Genomic DNA, 18856 nt, shown 5'->3' on the forward strand with positions numbered 1-18856 from the left:
AGAGGTTTGCAAGGGCATTCACTGGCTTGTCTTTCTAGAAAAGTATGTCAGAGTGTTTTTCATCATTTTAGGATGTTAGCAGTGCATCATAACAAAATGAGGAAATTAGTGAGAAGGTTGTATTATGCAAAAAGTCCAGCACTTAAGCTTAAACAATTAAACAGTGCTCTTTTGCATGGAACTGAATTAGATGTGAAGAAGATTTGTAAAGAAATTGAGATTTGTTATTTTGGTGAAAAAGAGGACAGTGTAGAAATTGACACAGTAATAGAAGGTAATGTGGAAGACAATGTACAGATTTCCAGTACAGAAAAGTTTGACCAGGAAATTACCAAGTTTAAGGTGAAATCAAGTGAAAGGCCTAATTTTACTTGTGTGTGTTGTCGACTGACTATTTATAAGATTCAGACTAGGTTAGTTGATTTATATGCAGAAAGTGAAATGGAAAATAATAGTGAATGGAAGAATTTTGCAACTTTTTTGTTGGTGGAGAATTCTTTTGATTTGACTTCTGATCAGCGTATTTGTAAATATTGTTATAATAAATTAAATGAAAACAGAATGCCTGCTAGAGCTGTTCATAATAATCTTGAGTTGGTAGACATTCCTCCTGAATTGATGGATTTAAATACATATGAATCTATTTTGAGTCAATGTGTCCATCCTTTTCAGGCTATTGTTCGCATGGAGCCTAAGATAGGGAAATTGCCTCCTTCAGATTTACAGAGAGGATTAAAAGGAAGAGTTGTTTATTTGCCTCTAGATTTCAAGAAAATATTGATACAATTGGTGTAGAGAAAGTGGAAGAAGAACCTCTGGTTATTCTAGTTAATGGGGTTCCGACAAGGAGTAAGAAAATCTGGCAAGATTTAGTGGATGTTAGGAAAGTCAAAAAGGCAACGTTGTATTTGGTCAAAAACAATGAGTACTACAAAGATGTATGTGTTGGAGCAGAGGAAACAGCTGCAGAAGAAGACAGTGATTGTTCAGCCGGCCAAATTGAAAAAGTTGATGTGTCTAGAAGTGAAGAAATATATGAACATTATACTATTCATCCTTTGCATTCCAAAGAAGTAATGGGGAATGCAACTGACTTGTTTCAAATGAAATCAGCAAAAGGAAGTCCCATTAGTGTATGGGAAGAAAGTTTGGAAGCTCGTTGTTTTCCACATTTATTTCCAACAGGTCGAGGTAGACGATATGACGATCGACCACTTCAAATTCCTGCATCTGAATACAGGACTTTAAGATTATATGCTGAAGATCCAAGGTTTCGTCAATGCATCCCATATTTGTTTCATCTACTGTATGAAAGTGACTTGTCTGGGCTTTCTTATGCAGTAAACCATATACTGAAAAGTGGAGCACATCTGCAAAATGTTTTGGCGAGGGACTTTATGGAGAAAGTCAATCTGCAAGACAATATTTTGGAATCTCATCTAATCAATCTCATGGCATGTCAGCGTGGTACAAACGAGTATTGGTACCGTCGTCATGGGGAATTGAAATGTATGCTAAGAAACTTAGGAACTCCTACATGGTTCCTCACTCTTAGCTGTGCCGAGTATGCATGGGACGACTTACTTCAATTTCTACGAGAGGCAAATGCAAACATACAAAATATAGAATTCAAAACACCTGGAGAACTGTGTTCTTTGGATCCAGTGAATGTATGCAGATATTTTAATCATAGATTTGAAGCTATGATGTCTTTCATTACCAACAAAAAAAATCCTCCCCTTGGATAGGTTTTAGATTTGTTTTGGAGAAAGGAGTATCAAGCGAGAGGTGCTCCTCACATACATATGTTGTTATGGATTAAAGATTCACCCAAATTTGGAACAGATTCGGATGAAACAGTAATGAGTTTCATTGAAGAGTATTTAACATGTGTTGTTCCGAAAACTACCGAAGAAAACAGTTTAAGGCAACAAGTTTTACGCTTTCAATCCCATCGTTGTGGAAAGTACTGTCATCGAAATTCACGACCAGTGATTTCTAAAGGAAGAGTAAATAATTTGATGTCTTCTCTACGATGTCTTCTCTACGACATACTGTGACGAGAAAATCACCAAAAAATACATACAATTTAAAAAGAAACGAAGAGTCCAAGTACATCAACGACTACAACCCAGTGATCTTGTCCATGTGGAATGCTAACATGGATATTCAATTCGTTGCTGACAACTCTATTGCTGTGGCTCGATATGTGACGTCTTACATCACAAAAAAAGAAAAGACAGAACTGAAGGAAATGTGGGAGGACATTTCACATGAAAAGAGTATAAGCAAGAAATTATACAGTTTCAGTTTGAAGATGTTGTCGCATCGAGAAATTGGAGCATATGAATGTTCTGATCGGTTATCATCAGCAAGTCTCTATGCCAAGTCTAGAACAATTATTTGGGTGAGTCTAGGTCTTGCTGCAACACGAAACCGAGTTTTGAAATCGGTACAAGAAATTGAGTATTTGGCGGAGAAAGAACCAAACAGTACAGATATTTTGAAGACAAACATGTTGGATACATACTATCCAAATAGAAGTAGTCATCTTGAGAACAGTTGTTTGTATGAAGTTCTGCAAAACTATATTTATAAGAGGACCATCAGAGAAGATATCAACAATGGAATATATGCTATCATTGGGTGTGAAGGATGTCTAGTGAAGCAGAGAAAAGGCCATTTGATTAATCATCGAAAATTGAGTTGCGAAAATCCAGAGAAAAGGGAATTTTACTATTTAGCTCTTGAGCAACTCTTTAAGCCATGGCGCACAGAAGAGGAACTACTTGGAGATTTTCTCTGTTACGAAGATTCTTTTAATGCAACCAAGGATACCATAGAATGTTCTGATTTTCCAAATTATCTGCAAATGTTGAACAAAGAAATAGAGCAAGAAGCCACAATTGCAGCAGAGATTGCTAGAGACAGTTCTCAAGACAGTCAGAGTTCTGCTTCATTGAGTCAGGATCCACTAGGAGGACCAATTATCCAAAATGAAGCTGCCACTGCCATGGATGAGGTGGAAAGAGCTATGGAACAAGCTCAAGATGATGTAGTTAACTTAGAAGATTTGGTGAAACAACTAAACCTTGAGTAGAAACAGATATATGACGAAGTCACAGAACAGGTTGAACATGGATTCAGTCATGAGAAAAAAAGAGTGCTCATGTACATCATTTAAGCCTGTCCGACTGTATGTGAGTGGAGAAGCGGGAACTGGAAAACGTTTTCTGATTAAAGCAATTGTAACTTATGTGCAGAAAAGGACTGAATCACCGCTGTCTTGTGTTGTTACCGCTCCAACTGGGCTGGCAGCACATAACATTAAAGGGATTACTTTACATCGTTTGCTGATGCTACCAGTTGAGCATGATAACAAATTACAATACCACAAGCTATCTGGAGATGCTTGTTCTGAAGTTTTCAGAGTCCTGAAGAAAATGAAACTTCTTATCATTGATGAGGTAAGCATGGTCTCAAATCTAATGCTTGCTTTTGTGCATTTGAGAATGCAAGAAATTCTTAGAACAGACTATGATGTCTTATTCGGAGGAAAACACATTATTGTTTTTGGAGATCTACTGCAGTTGACTCCAGTGAAAGGACAACTAGTGTTTAAAATGCTCACACATGAAGATACCAGGAAGTGCCTAGGAAGCATTGGAAACGTTAATATATGGTTAAATTTCAAATATGCGGAACTGCTTCAAAATATGCGACAGGCAAAGGATGAAGATTATAAAAATATTCTACAAGATGTAAGAATCGGAAAAGTAAGTGAGCATGGGAAAGAAGCATTACATGCACGATTAATTTCAAATTTGTATCCAAATGAAAACATTCTTCCAGAGAATATTTTTAAGTAAATTACTGAGAACAAATCTGGGATATGTTTGATGCCAACTCTGCAAGAATGTTCCATCTTCAACCACAAAATGTTAAAGTTAGAAAATGAAGAGATTGTGAACATGGAAGCTATAGATAAAATAGAGCATATGGGAGCAACAATTATTTTGTCTGAAAATTTGAAATCAAAATTGGATTCATTAGAGAAGAGTATATCTAAAACTGCTGGTTTTGAAAAGACTCTGAATGTGTGTTTAAATTGTCGTATCATTTTGAGAAGGAATTTAAATGTTGAAAGAGGTCTGGTAAATGGAGAAATGGGTCATGTTGTTGATTTTGTGAATTACAAAAATAGAGATGGAATTGAAATTTTAAAAATTAAATTTGATGGCATTGACGAAATAGAACAAATTTGTCGTTGTTCAGCTAGATTTTTGCTTGTGAAAGACTTATATGTTCGCCGAAAACAGTTTCCTGTTTGTTTGGGATATGCGGTGACAATTCATAAATCTCAAGGTTTAAGTGTAGATAGTGCTTTGGTGAACATTGGAAGTTCTGTGTTTAAAGAGGGTATGGCATATGTGGCATTATCACGAGTCAGAACTTTATCAGGATTGTATTTGATTGAGTGTGATGAAACAAAGATTTGTGCTGATCTAGATTGTGTTATAGAATACAATAGGTTAAGAATAGAGTATGCTCCACATTTGCCTCAATATCCTCTATTTGAAAAACGTGTGGTAGGCCGAAAAAGAAGAAATGAGAATAATTGCAGTGATGTAGTAGCAAAAAGACAAAAAGTAGATGAAACTGTAATTGTAAGCAGAAAGAAAAAGGATTCTGTTGAATATGTTGTTGGATTTCAGTTTGAAAACAGTTCTGGTGTCAACTGCTATGCTAATGTAGTGGTTAATGTTGTTTTTTTTCTTCAAAATTTACAAGAACAGATTGTTGAAAATCGGGATCAAACATTCTGCTGTTTATTGAATTCTGTGTTTGAGAAATGTAGCAGTGATAGAGCAAAAATAGAAAGTGTTTCAGAAATTCGAAATCTTCTAGACATATGTTCTGGTCAAAGTCAATTTTCACAGAATATTCAGCAGGATTGTCAGGAATTTTTAATGTATATGTATAGGAAGATGAAGGTGTAGATATAAAAAATCTTTTTAGCCTTTCTTATCAATGGCAGCATGACTGTGACAACTGTAGTTTATCAAGTAGTACTACAATAGACACCGAAAGATTTATATATTTGACTTTACCAGACTGCAAATCAGTGCCTTTTAATAATCTAGTTAAAGCAGCGGATCACAATATGGTGTGTTCCCAATGTAAGTCTGCAATGCTGTCCACATTATTTATACAAAATTATGGTCAGTATGTCATTTTAATGTTCCAACAATGTAGACCTGATGGAACTAAATTGACAACTTCTATTAAAAATGTTGTGGCTTCTCAGTTATCAATTTCAGGAAGAACTTTTGCAACTGTAGCTATTATTTATCATGACGGTCCTTCAACAACATCAGGGCATTACACATGCTATTTAAAATGTCGAAAAGGTTGGACTAACTGTAATGATACTCATTTGACTTTCAAACAACGTTTGCCTTTTGACTTAAAAAATTCATACCTAGTGTTTTTACAACCAAAATTTAAGTAAAGGTAATTGGCTTATGAAGACGGAAGCAGTTAATAAAAGTTAGTCTGCTGTTTAAAATTATATTGTGAGTAAAAGTGATGAAGATAATAAAAAAATTATAGTTCTCATATAGGTATGGTAAGTGGATAGCATAGTAAGTGATATCAGTATTATAGGAAATGTTCAACATGAGAGAGCCAGATATGGAATTATGAATATTTAAATATTGTGAAAATCTTGTTTGAGCCTTTCTTTCAGAACGTCGGGAAAACGGTAATTTTAGAGTTTGTTTTAAGTAATTTGAAAATATACTGCTACATCTGACACTATTTGGCCTTAAGGAAAGGTGAAGGAATGAGCAAAGAGTCATGACTGAACACAAGGAGTATATGAAAACATTGAAACATGTTTCAGATGTTCTTGGAGCTTTTCTTCTAGAGAGTCGATGAAATGGAATTTTTAGAGAACAGCAGAGTACCTTACAACGAAAAGGACCTTCATGATGTACTATTTGGCCTAAAGGAAAAGTAAGTGAATCAAAGATTAGTGTACATATGTGATTTGTAAGTTTATATGTTTTTTTTTAAACACAATCTTTTTGATTGTGTTTTTTTTCCCCGCTGTTATATGATGAATAGTTTGAACTCACTGTTTTTAGTGAAATTCAATATGTTCTGAGAACAGCAAAAATAAACTATCTAACATGTTGTACAAATTATTCTATAGTTTGTATTGTGTAATTTATATTGTATTCCCATTGTCTCACACTCATTTTCCTTTTTCCTCTCTCTCTTTCAGCTCTCTTTACTCACTCACACTGCCTTTCTCTCATTCTGTTTCACACCCATTCGTTTACTCAACTTCTTTCACAACCCCTCATTTCCATTTCAACTGTCTGCATCCCCTCTCTCCCTTGCACCACTTTTCAGCTTTCAGTCTCTCTGTTTTACTTACCTTTTCCGTCTTTTCCTCTTTTAGTAATTCCTCTTTACTCACTCAACAGTATTGTCACACTCTGTCACTATAACTCACCCACTCTCCCTCGCTTATCTTTGTTTGCTCCTTTTTTTTTACCTCTTCTCTCTATTTTCCGTTCACTACCTCTATGTCCTCAGTCCCTCACTCTCCTTGTGTTATGTTCACTTGTGTTTATCTACCTTCTTTCATTTCTCTTAGAACAACTTCACTGCTCCTCTCTCATCGTTCTTCATCCCATTTCTTTTAGTCCGGTTCCATTACTACCCCTCATTTCCTATCTTTCAATGTTCTTCTCTTTACTTTCATCACCGAATCACTTTCTCTCAGTACCACTGCTTTAGTCCTCTTCTCCTCTCTTTCTTTCTTTTGCTCCCTTACTCATTTTCCTTTCTTCACTCACTGTACTCCACTTCACTCAGTCCTTCCCTTAGTCTCTCTGTGTACTAAATTCCTCACTCCTTTTCCCTCAATCCTTCTATATTATCCTCTCTCCCTTCATCCCTTCACTCTATGACTCTGCTTCACTTACTCTCAGTTATCTTCCATTCCTCATTCTTCTAAATGCATCCTTAGACTCCTTTCCCTCTCAGTCATTGTCTTTTTACTTACTACTGTTTCCTGATTTAGTTTTGCTAACTCCCATTCTTTTAGTATATTTCTTACTTTCAGTTCATTTCTCTCTTCTTATCTTCTTCTCTGTCAGTGAATCTATATGCCTTACTCTTAGTAATTTGCTCTCCTTCTATTTCTTTTACCCTCTTTTTGTCCTTCTACATCACTTTATTTCCCTTTCTGTGTCTTTCACTCGTACTTTATTTCTTAATACACTGTTATGATTTTTAACCTCTTCATTTGTATCTTTTATTTTAAAATATATATTTGACTAATTATAACCTATTATTTCTTCTCTCTTTCACAGATACAAAGTGTAGTAAAAAATGTAATTAAAGTTACATAAATTATATGGTAAGTGTGACTAAAAAAATGTAGTTTGTCATCACCCTTTGCCTTAACCTCACTATTATTCTCTCAGCCTACCTCACTCCTGTTTCCTTACTCTTCTTCCCTCACTTATTCTTATCCTCCATGTTTACTCCCCTTTCCCTAACTCCCCTTCCACATTCAATTTCTTTCAGTCCCCCTTCTTTACTTCCCTTAACCTCTGTTCCCTTCCTTTGCTCCCTCACTCATTCCCTTTCCCTTAATCATTTACTTCACTCCTGTCACTCCTTCTCTCAGTCCGTCTGTCCTCACAGTTCCTCACTTCCGTTCCCTCAGTCTGTCTCTCTTACCGTCGCTGTCTCTGTCCCCTCATTCTGTCAATACTCTTTCGTCATCCTCACTCCCTACAACTCACCCACACTCCTTCACTTACCTTTCTTTGCTGCTTCACTCACTCCCTTTCAGTCACTCCTTCCTTTACTCTCTCTCTCCTTTCTCTCTGTCACTCCCCATGTCTTACCCTTATTCACTTTTATCCACCGTCTTTCACCCCTCTTTACTTACAGTCAACGCTTTTTTCTAATCCTCCCTCACTGTTTTACTATCTAATACACAATCCCTTTGTGTTGCTCCCTCTAGCTCTCTTTCTCTTAACATCACTCTCTCTGTCCCTTTCCTTCATGCTCACTCCTTCATTCTTTTTTTTTTTTTTTGGTGCGCGCATCGGTGCGCGCCCCGGTGCACGTACCGGTACGCGTACCCTGGAGAAAAAAGAATGACAGAGTTTTTTTTAAAATGTTATTTTTTTTATAAATTAGAGGTAGTTCTAAAAAGAACTGTTTTTTTATTCTTTTTGTTGTTTTATATTTTTTTTATTGTTTTTTTGAAAATGTTTTACTTTTTTTGGCTTTTCTGAACAGTTTTATATTTTTTTTGTATTTTTTATGAGGAGAAACAAAAAACAGGGAATTGAAAACGGCTCAACTGGAGCACAAAAAAAAATCAGGAAAAATTATGGTTTCCTCGGGCATTTGTGGTTATCCATAGCAACATTGATTAGTGTAATGCTTTGCTGACCATAACTAATTGTTTTGTTACAATATATACAAACAATTTTGTATCCCCCAAACTTTGTTTGTATATTTGGAATCATCTCACTTGCCTCTGGACCCGATGGAGTGGGTTCTTTGGATGTTGAGGTTCTGGATGATGATTGGGGTAGGTTTCTGCATAGGTCCCTTACCTCTGCTGCAGAATAGTTGTTAGGGTGCAAACGCATCATGTGCCGAATCATAGTATGATTCCCAAAGGAATATTTTTTGCAGGGTTTCCCCTGAATAGCACAGCACCACAGATGAGACAAGTCACCTTTGCAGCGTTTACTTTTTTGGAACCCCTTGGGATTTTGTAAAACTCCCATATGAAGTGCTCTTTTGGTTTGTATGGGGGATTGTCTTCAGGCAGGAACTGCCTTCTCTCTTCCTCCTCTTCCTCCTCCTCCTCCTCTTATTCTTGACCACCAATGTGATCTTCTGGTGGTCCTTGTGATGGTGGTGGTGGGGCAGATGCTCCAGCTGCTGATAGTACTGTAGCCATATCTGAAAAAAGCAGGTCTTCCTCACTCAAAGAACAACGTGAGAATGAGGAAAAAAGGTGGGGCTTTCATCATTTGGAAAACAGAACTGTTCTGAACCAATGAAAAGTGTTATTTTCAAGTCACATGATCCGGGCTTTCATCATTTGGAAACCAAAACTGATCTGAACCAATGAAAAATGTTATTTTCTGATCACATGACCCGACGCGCTTACGCTACGCGCCCTGGGGCGCGCCCGGCGGCGCTTACGTTGCGCGATCGTATGTGCTCGGGTGCTTCCGGGTGCGCTTACGCCATGCGTCATATGACGTATCACGCGGCTACGCGATACGTCACGATGTTGTGTTCGTTCGCGGCAATAGCGCTAACGGGACGCTCACCGGTACGCGCCCCGGGGCGCACCGTAACAATGCGCTCACCGGTGAGCGCATCGGTAAGCGTCCCGGGAGCGCTCCAGGTCAAAAAAATAAAAATAAATAAAAATAAACATTAAAAAAAAAGTATTACATAATTATAAAATATAAAATTCATTATAAAAAATATTACATTTCATACCTGCCCAGTGATGTCATGAGTGATGTCACTGACCATGTCATGAGTGATGTAATATGTGAAGTCATCAGCAGTGCATTTGCATTGTTTCCCCATGCACTGCCTCCACCTGAATAAAGGATGATGGGAACTGTAGGCGCCATTCTAAACTACAGGAGGCGTGCACCTGATACCTGTGGGGTGGAACTCTCCATCTAATAGGAGGGTAGCAGGAGCATTAAAGGTGGAGATGAAACTGTGGTGCATTTTTGACCAGGCATCTGAGGAAGGCGAAAGGGGTCGCCGAAATGCATTATGCCGTAAATAAAAGCTTCTGAAGGATTCCCCCGTGTGGCCCCTTTCTTCCTGGTGTGGAGGAGTTTGAATTTTGAATTTGAATCGGATTTATAGAGCGCGTAGCTACCCGGAGGCGTTCCAGCGCTGTGGCTCAACCTGCAAGGTCCCTAGGGTTTATATTTATTAGGGGCAAAGATTATTAGGGGAAAATCCAGGTCTTCAATAGCCTGCGGAAAGGCAGCAGGTTGGTTTCTTTCTGGATGGTGAGGGGTAGGGCATTCCATAGTTTTGGGGCGTTGTATGAGAAGAGGCGACCCCCGATGCGCGCTCTTCTAATTCTGGGGACACTGGCCAGGGAGAGAGTGTCTGATCTTAACTGTCTAGTAGATTTGTGCGGTTTAAAGAAGGGTCTCAATATGGTGGGGCCTCTGCCAAGAAGAATTCTGTGCGAGATACACAAGGTTTTAAAGGTGATCCGCTCCTGTATTGGGAGCCAGTGTAGTGATTTGAGGGCGGGTTTGGCAGAGCATCTGGGTTTGGTCCCCGTGAGGAGTCTTGCCGCGGCATTCTGGACGTGTTGCAGTTTGTTGATGACTGATACTGAGGCACCTAGGTACAGGGCGTTTCCGTAGTCCAGTCTTGAGATGACGAGGCCATGGATTAGGATTTTCCTGGACTGGGAGGGGATCAGGGGAAGGATTTTCCTGGCTGTTCGCATGAGGCCGAAGCAAGTGCCAGCGGTTTTTCTTGCTTGGGCTCTGAGCTGAGATCTTGGTCTAACCAGATGCCCAGGCTCTTAATTTCCTTTTTTGGTGTGGGGGGGGTGCCCATGCTGGGCGGCCAGGATAGAGAGGTGGGGAGTTTGCGTGGGTCACCCAGTAGCATGATCTCCGACTTCTCTCCATTGAGTTTGAGGCGGGAGTTACACATCCATTTTGATATATTCTGAAGGCAGGAGACCAGGTTCTCCATGCACTGTGTTGATTGGTTAATGGCGACGACTAGTTGGGTGTCGTCGGCGTACATGACCACCTTTATGCCAAAAGGTGAAACAATGTCGTCTAGTGGGGCCATATAAACGGTAAAAAGTGTGGGGCTCAGAGAAGATCCCTGGGGGACCCCACACTGAAGTGGGAGTGCTTTAGAGTGGTCGTGACTGTCGGCCACCTCGAAGGTCCTGTGTTCCAAGAACGATTTGAGCCAGGCCAGGGCAGTACCAGTGACTCCTGCCTTGTTGAGACGGTGGATGAGGATGGTGTGGTCCACCGTATCGAAGGCGGCGCTCAGGTCCAGGAGGATCACTGCCACTGATCCCCCTGCATCTAAGTTGGATCTCGCTTCTTCGATTACGGCCAGGAGGGCGGTGTCGGTGCCCTGCCCTGGTCTGAACCCTGTCTGTGAGTGGCGGAGGAGATTGTTGGACTCCAGAAAAGTGGAGAGTTGTTGATTCACGATCTTTTCAGCCACTTTGCTGATGCCTGGGAGGAGAGAGATCTGTCTGAAATTGGATAGGTCCGAAGGGGGATTTCTTTAGGAGTGCGCGTACCATCGCTATTTTCCAGTTAGTGGGGACAATACCTTGAGTGAGGGAAGCGTTAATAAGACTAGTAAGTAGGGGGGACACTGTGGGGGTGACCAATTTGACTTTGTTCATGGGGGCGGGGTCAATGGGTGAGCCACTCTTCACTAGTTTAAGGGTGGCAACAAAAATCTCCGTGGTAAATGGGGAGAAGGCGTCAAGATGGGGTGCGTCTGGGGGTATGGGCGGGTGTGGTAGGTTTAGCAGGGGATTCTGGGTGGGGAAGGTTTCTAGGATCTTGTGGATTTTGGAGGAAAAGAACTCAGCTAGTTGAGTACATCCGGTGCCTGAAGGGCCGGCAATAGGCTGGGGTTCGGGGAGTTTCATTAGTGACCGAACGATACGGTAGGTTTCTTTGGAAGAGTTTGCTGCGGCTAGTATTTTTCCTTCAAAGAAGGCGGCTTGGGTATCTTTTATACATGTTTTGTAGCGTTTCATAGCCGATTTGTAATTGTCTCTGCTTTTTGAGGCCCAGTCTTTCCTCCAGAGGTGTTCTAGATTTTTACAGTTTTTCTTAGTTCCCGCAGTTCAGGAGTGAACCAGGGTGATTTAAATAGTCCCCTCTTGCTAGGGAGGGGTTTATTGGGGAGGACTGAATCTAGAGACTCTTCAATCCAGGAACGAATTTGATTGTCCGCTAAGGATGGGTCTGGATCGAGAGTGGGAGTAGAGGCTGCCAGTGTGCTGGTCCAGGCATCTATATCTAATTTTTGCCACGGGCGGGAAGGGGCTTGGGTGGCGGTCTGATAGTGGCTTCGGTCGAGATGGGGTATTTTAGAAGGATATGGTGGTGATCTGACCAAGGGATGGGGAGGGACTCATTTACTGTTAATTCGGAAATATTTGAAAAGATGGGGTCCAAGAGATGGCCCTTGATTTGTGTGGGGAAGTGGTTTTTCAGGGCGAGGTTGAGAGCGGCTAGATCTTCTTTTAGGTCCTCTGCTGTTTTATTTTCTAGATCGTCAAAGTGAATATTGAGGTCACCTAAGACAGTGAAGTTGGGGGAGAGACAGGCAAGAGATGTGATTGTTTCCACTAGGGAGTTAGAGAACTGCCCAAGAGGTCCCTGGGTCGGTAGATGAGCATTCCTGCAAGAGATTTTACCAGGGAAAGATGGATGGAAAAGCGGATGTTTTTGCAGTCCTGCATCGGGCTGTCTTTGAACTGGCAGGAAAGGTGGGTCTTGAAAATGATTGCAATGCCACCCCCTGTACCAGATGGTCTATCGTGATGTTTGATTAGGTCCCCTGGGGGTAGAGCTTGAACTATGTCGGGGTCTGATGCTGGATTGATCCAGGTTTCAGTGAGGAACAGCACCTCAATGTCTGTTTCTAGCAGGAGTAGGTTGATCTCAGTACTGTGTTTGGGGAGGGATCTGCAATTAAGCAGGGCCATTTTATTCCACTGTATTTTTGGGGGTGTGTGAGGGGTAAAGCAGTAAGTGCATTGGCCGCATTTTGTTTGCCGTTCTTCAAGGGAGATCGTATGGAGGCAAAGGTCAGGGGTGGGGTTCCTAAGTTGACGGAGGGTCTCTGGAGAGTAGCTGATAGGTGTCGACCTAGAAGACGCAGGGGGCCTGGGCCCAGGGCTCAGTCTGGCACGGACCGGCGCAGACGGGCTTACCTTAGGCGCACCTTCGGCGCGCTCCCGGCGCGCCCGCTGCGCTCGTCCGCTGCGCTTCCTGCAGGATGTGGCCATTTATAGTGGGGAATTGGCGGGAGGGGCGAACACTAGACTGCCGACCCACTCCTCGTCCAAGATGGCGACCCCCCACCTGACAGTAGCCCCAACTCGGCTGCGGTGGTGAGAGGGAAGCGTAGGGTGCGGGGGGACCAGTGCAGCAACAATCGCAGCAGCAGGTAAGTTTGTAGACAAGTTCTTTGTTTACAGAGCACCGCTAATTGGTTCTAGCGGGTAGTTTGGGCGTGGAGACCAGTGCGGCATAAATTGCGGCAGTAGGTCAATTAAAACTGCAGGGCACAAGTGCACAAGTGAACGTACACTAGTGAGTGACAAAGTCTTTTTAAAAATGAGCAGAACTTCCCCGGCTTCCGCCTCAGGGAGTCAAGGGATAGCGCGGCTTTTACATGTGCGGCATAAATCGCAGCAGAAGATGGTTAAAAGTACAGAGCGCGAGTGAACAAGTGACAATCAATCAATTAACAAATACAAGTGAAGACAGTTTTTTAAAAAACAGAGCTACTCCGGCTTCCGCCTCAGGGATTCGATGCGAGTGTTGGATATTGTGCACGCTGGCCAGTAGCGTGTTTAAGGGGGCCCCGTTCCATCAAGAGGCCGGAGTGTTTGCTGGTGCAGCTGCTGCTAAAATCGTCGTACCAAGGGATTGGTGTACTCCGGCCCCCCTCAGCTTGTGGGGAAAAGAGACAGGGCTGATGCCAGGTGCAGCTCGCCACTGTGTGAGGAGAAGTGAATCATTTATCCCGACTCGCAGCCCGCCTAGCTCTCCCAAGAGGGGCTGGAACGTCAGTGGGGACCCGAGGAAGCTCAGGGTTCAGCTATTCAAAAACCGAGCCTTTCATCGTAATAATACTCACCTTGCCCTGAACATTGGGATATTTGCATTGTTTCCCTACGCACTGCCTCTACCTGAATAAAGGACTATGGGAACTGTAGGCGCCATTCTAAACTACAGGAGGCGTGCACCTGATACCTGTGGGGTGGAGCTCTCCGTCTAATAGGAGGGTAGCAGGAGCATTAAAGGTGGAGATGAAACTGTGCTGCATTTTTTTTGTTTAAAATATTTTATTGAACTAAAGCAGAGGTTACATCGAGCACTGTGCTGCATTTTTGACCAGGCATCTGAGGAAGGCGAATGGGTCGCCGAAATGCATTATGCCGTAAATAAAAGCTTCTGAAGGATTCCCCTGTGTGGCCCCTTTCTTCCTGGTGTGGAGGAGTTGTTCTATGTTGAATAACTTTGGCGTTGATGGACGGAATTGGCTGCAATTTTCCTGAAAATGGCACATTTACTCTCCGGTCCTTCCCTGAAAGTTTGGGGGGGATTCGTCAAGCGGGGGCCGAGAAAAAAGGGGGGTCCCAAAACGTGTTTTCCCCATGTTAATTTCCATAGGGCGGTTGGCCTCACTTTTAGCCCGAACGGCTGAATGGATTTTCACCAAACTTGGCAAAATTGTAGGGACTGGTAGCCCGATGTGCCTTTGCTATGTCTCAAGATATGTGCTACAGTGGTTTTTACGAAAATTAACGTTGAAAAAATATATATTGGGCTACATTGGGCTATATATATGTTAGAGCCCAAATGTAGCCCAATGTAGCCCAATGTAGCCCAAAGATGGCCACCAGAGACAAAAAAAACAAATGTAGCCCAAATATCAGCCAGATGTAGCCCAACTATAGCCCAATGACAGAATGTCCCAGAGTGTTCTAAAGAACAACTAGAGCGCTAACAGTCTTACTTATGACAAAAGTATGGCACACCTGAAGTCATCTTGATTGGAATAAAGTGTTAACACTTAAAACATTTAATTTGCAAAGGAACAAAATGAGGGGGTTCATTTTGCCATAGATATTATGATTAGTGCTGAAGAAAGAAAAATTAGGGCACATTTTGAGTGACTTCTCAAATCCTCTTATATTTCATAAAAAAAATTCTGATATGCAGTCTCCCAAGATGGCCACCAGAGACAAAAGAGCCCAAATGTAGCCCAAATGTAGCCCAATGTAGCCCAATGTATCCCAATGTAGCCCAAAGATGGCCACCAGAGACAAAAAAAACAAATGTAGCCCAAATATCAGCCAGATGTAGCCCAACTATAGCCCAATGACAGAATGTCCCAGAGTGTTCTAAAGAACAACTAGAGCGCTAACAGTCTTACTTATGACAAAAGTATGGCACACCTGAAGTCATCTTGATTGGAATAAAGTGTTAACACTTAATACATTTATTTTGAAAAGGAACAAAATGAGGGGTTTCATTTTGCCATAGAAATTTATATATATATATATATATATATATATATATATATATATATATATATATATATATATATATATTCACAGAAAAAAACATAGGTTTGAGACCATATATAGTTAGGTATTTGCATTTACAAAACCTTGAAAATTCAATGAAAAAACCATAGGTTTGAGACCATATATAGTTAGGTGAATATTTTAATCATACAAAACCAATGAAATTCCCATATATAGTTAGTTGCACTAACTATATATTTCGCGCACCCGCAATCCACTGCTGATGATGTCACATATTACATCATTCATGACATGGTCAGTGACATCACTGATGACATCACTGATGACATCTCAAATGACATCACTGATGACATCACTGATGACATCATCCAGTGACTGTGTGTTTCTGTAAAGTTTAAATATGTTTTACATATTGAAGAATGAGTGGATGTATAAGTGTCTGGATGAAGGATTTAGTAGGTGCGTGACTGACTGTATGAGTGAGTGAATAAATGTGTCGTACTAAATGCATGGGTTAGTGACTAAACTGTATGAATGTGTGCATCAGTATGTCTGTTGTGGTGTAAACTGCTGCATGTGTTGATCATTAGCTATACGAGAGGCTATATGTGTTATTGATTGGTTGCCCAAGTATTTGTATGGGAGATTGAGTGTGTGTGGGGGTGGCTGGGAGGTGTGTGACTCTGTGCATAGATGTGTGAGCAGTTGATTCACTAGGTGTATGAGTTCAAGAGTGCATGTGGAAACAGCTACATGGGCGGTTGACTGTGTGCATGAGTGTATTGATGAGTGAATGGATATCTCAATGCTACATGTCATAGTAAGTACATATGTAAAACACAGTACACGTGAGAGTTGGCATATATAAATAACTGTGCATGAGAGCCAGTGAATGTGTGAGTGGCTGTATGGATCATTGTGAACTTGTATCAGGGATTGTATAAGAGAGTAAATATGTGTTAGTATATGTTTGAATAAGTAAGGTGTGTATAACTGTATAGTTGAGGAAATGGAGGTGAGATTGATTCTTTGCATGACTGACTAGGTGTGTGAGTAACTCCATGGATGAGTGACAGTGTGTGAATGTCTGTATACACTGAGTGTATCTAAGGTTATATTAGAGTCTGAAGAGGTTCATCGTATTAGCACATGAATGATGTCATCAGTGATGTGATCAATGATGTCAAATGAGATGTGATCAGTGATGTCATCAGTGATGTCATTTGAGATGTCATCAGTGATGTCATTTGAGATGTCATTTGAGATGTCATCAGTGATGTCATCAGTGATGTCATTTGAGATGTCATCAGTGATGTCATCAGTGATGTCACTGACCATGTCATGAATGATGTAATATGTGACATCATCAGCAGTGGATTGCGGGTGCGCGAAATATATAGTTAGTGCAACTAACTATATATGGGAATTTCATTGGTGTTTGTATGATTAAAATATTCACCTAACTATATATGGTCTCAAACCTATGGTTTTTTCATTGAATATATATATAGAGACAGCGGTAACATTGCAACCGCCTGTGGCATCGTGTGCTAAATCCCCTCAGTGTGTGGCATCTCCAAGAGGGCAACCTGTTGTTTTTGATGTTAGCGGCCAGTCCAGCCGCGGAGAGGCCCCGCTGCCGGAAAGGGCGGCTCTTCCATGCTCACTACTTTTAAGCATGGTGTTGAACTGAGGGGGCCTGAGCCACAGGGTGATATTGGAAGCAATGCAAAGCTCTTTCTTCTCCTTTGCCTATCAGGGCGATATTTTACTTTTACTCACCTATTATGGAAAAGATTGTGCACGGAGAAAAGCAGCACCCACTTGGTGATTGATGGGACTACAAGTTTGGCACGTATATTTTGTGGGAACTATCATAACCATAATGCAATGCCAGCAACGCCCACTGGGGCGGGACTTGTTATTGAATAAAGCAGGTGTTCCAAATTGCTTGTTTTTCGTTTGTGTGATGCATGAGCCAGTGATCAAGGAGAAATCTGAAACGCGTTTGACTGCATATCAGAAGGCGAGAGACAGCGGTAACACTGCAACCGCCTGTGGCATCGTGTGCTAAATCCCCTCAGTGTGTGGCATCTCCAAGAGGGCAACCTGTTGTTTTTGATGTTAGCGGCCAGTCCAGCCGCGGAGAGGCCCCGCTGCCGGAAAGGGCGGCTCTTCCATGCTCACTACTTTTAAGCATGGTGTTGAACTGAGGGGGCCTGAGCCACAGGGTGATATTGGAAGCAATGCAAAGCTCTTTCTTCTCCTTTGCCTATCAGGGCGATATTTTACTTTTACTCACCTATTATGGAAAAGATTGTGCACAGAGAAAAGCAGCACCCACTTGGTGATTGATGGGACTACAAGTTTGGCACGTATATTTTGTGGGAACTATCATAACCATAATGCAATGCCAGCAACGCCCACTGGGGCGGGACTTGTTATTGAATAAAGCAGGTGTTCCAAATTGCTTGCTTTTCGTTTGTGTGATGCATGAGCCAGTGATCAAGGAGAAATCTGAAACGCGTTTGGCTGCATATCAGAAGGCGAGAGACAGCGGTAACACTGCAACCGCCTGTGGCATCGTGTGCTAAATCCCCTCAGTGTGTGGCATCTCCAAGAGGGCAACCTGTTGTTTTTGATGTTAGCGGCCAGTCCAGCCGCGGAGAGGCCCCGCTGCCGGAAAGGGCGGCTCTTCCATGCTCACTACTTTTAAGCATGGTGTTGAACTGAGGGGGCCTGAGCCACAGGGTGATATTGGAAGCAATGCAAAGCTCTTTCTTCTCCTTTGCCTATCAGGGCGATATTTTACTTTTACTCACCTATTATGGAAAAGATTGTGCACGGAGAAAAGCAGCACCCACTTGGTGATTGATGGGACTACAAGTTTGGCACGTATATTTTGTGGGAACTATCATAACCATAATGCAATGCCAGCAACGCCCACTGGGGCGGGACTTGTTATTGAATAAAGCAGGTGTTCCAAATTGCTTGCTTTTCGTTTGTGTGATGCATGAGCCAGTGATCAAGGAGAAATCTGAAACGCGTTTGGCTGCATATCAGAAGGCGAGAGACAGCGGTAACACTGCAACCGCCTGTGGCATCGTGTGCTAAATCCCCTCAGTGTGTGGCATCTCCAAGAGGGCAACCTGTTGTTTTTGATATATATATATATATATATATATATATATATATAAATATATATATATATATATATATATAGTTCAGTTTTACAATACAGTATATGTGTATTCCTTGCAATACGGAGGCACATTGATTTTGGAGGTGACACGGTAAGTGCAGAAGGATGGATTGGTCGAGGAGGTTAGCTGGTTTCCCATGGTCAGCAAGTTGGGGAAGAGTGAGTGGAAGTAAGAGATGGAGAAGATCTGTTCTTTTACAAGCATACAGGAGTTAGCCTGAGTTGATAGGTCTAGCCCAAGTTTGTTGTCCATCATCACAAAATAGGAA

The 18856-nt window shown here is 41.6% G+C and overlaps 1 protein-coding gene across 1 annotated transcript in view; it reads right to left on the minus strand.

Annotated features, from left to right (window-relative positions):
• The window catches only part of VWA3B (von Willebrand factor A domain containing 3B), a 1052517-nt gene that overhangs the window by 605008 nt on the left and 428653 nt on the right, over window positions 1–18856 (minus strand). The gene's annotated exons all lie outside the window — the stretch shown is intronic.

Source organism: Lissotriton helveticus, chromosome 8 (genome assembly GCF_964261635.1).
Source record: "Lissotriton helveticus chromosome 8, aLisHel1.1, whole genome shotgun sequence".
Taxonomy (NCBI): domain Eukaryota; kingdom Metazoa; phylum Chordata; class Amphibia; order Caudata; family Salamandridae; genus Lissotriton; species Lissotriton helveticus.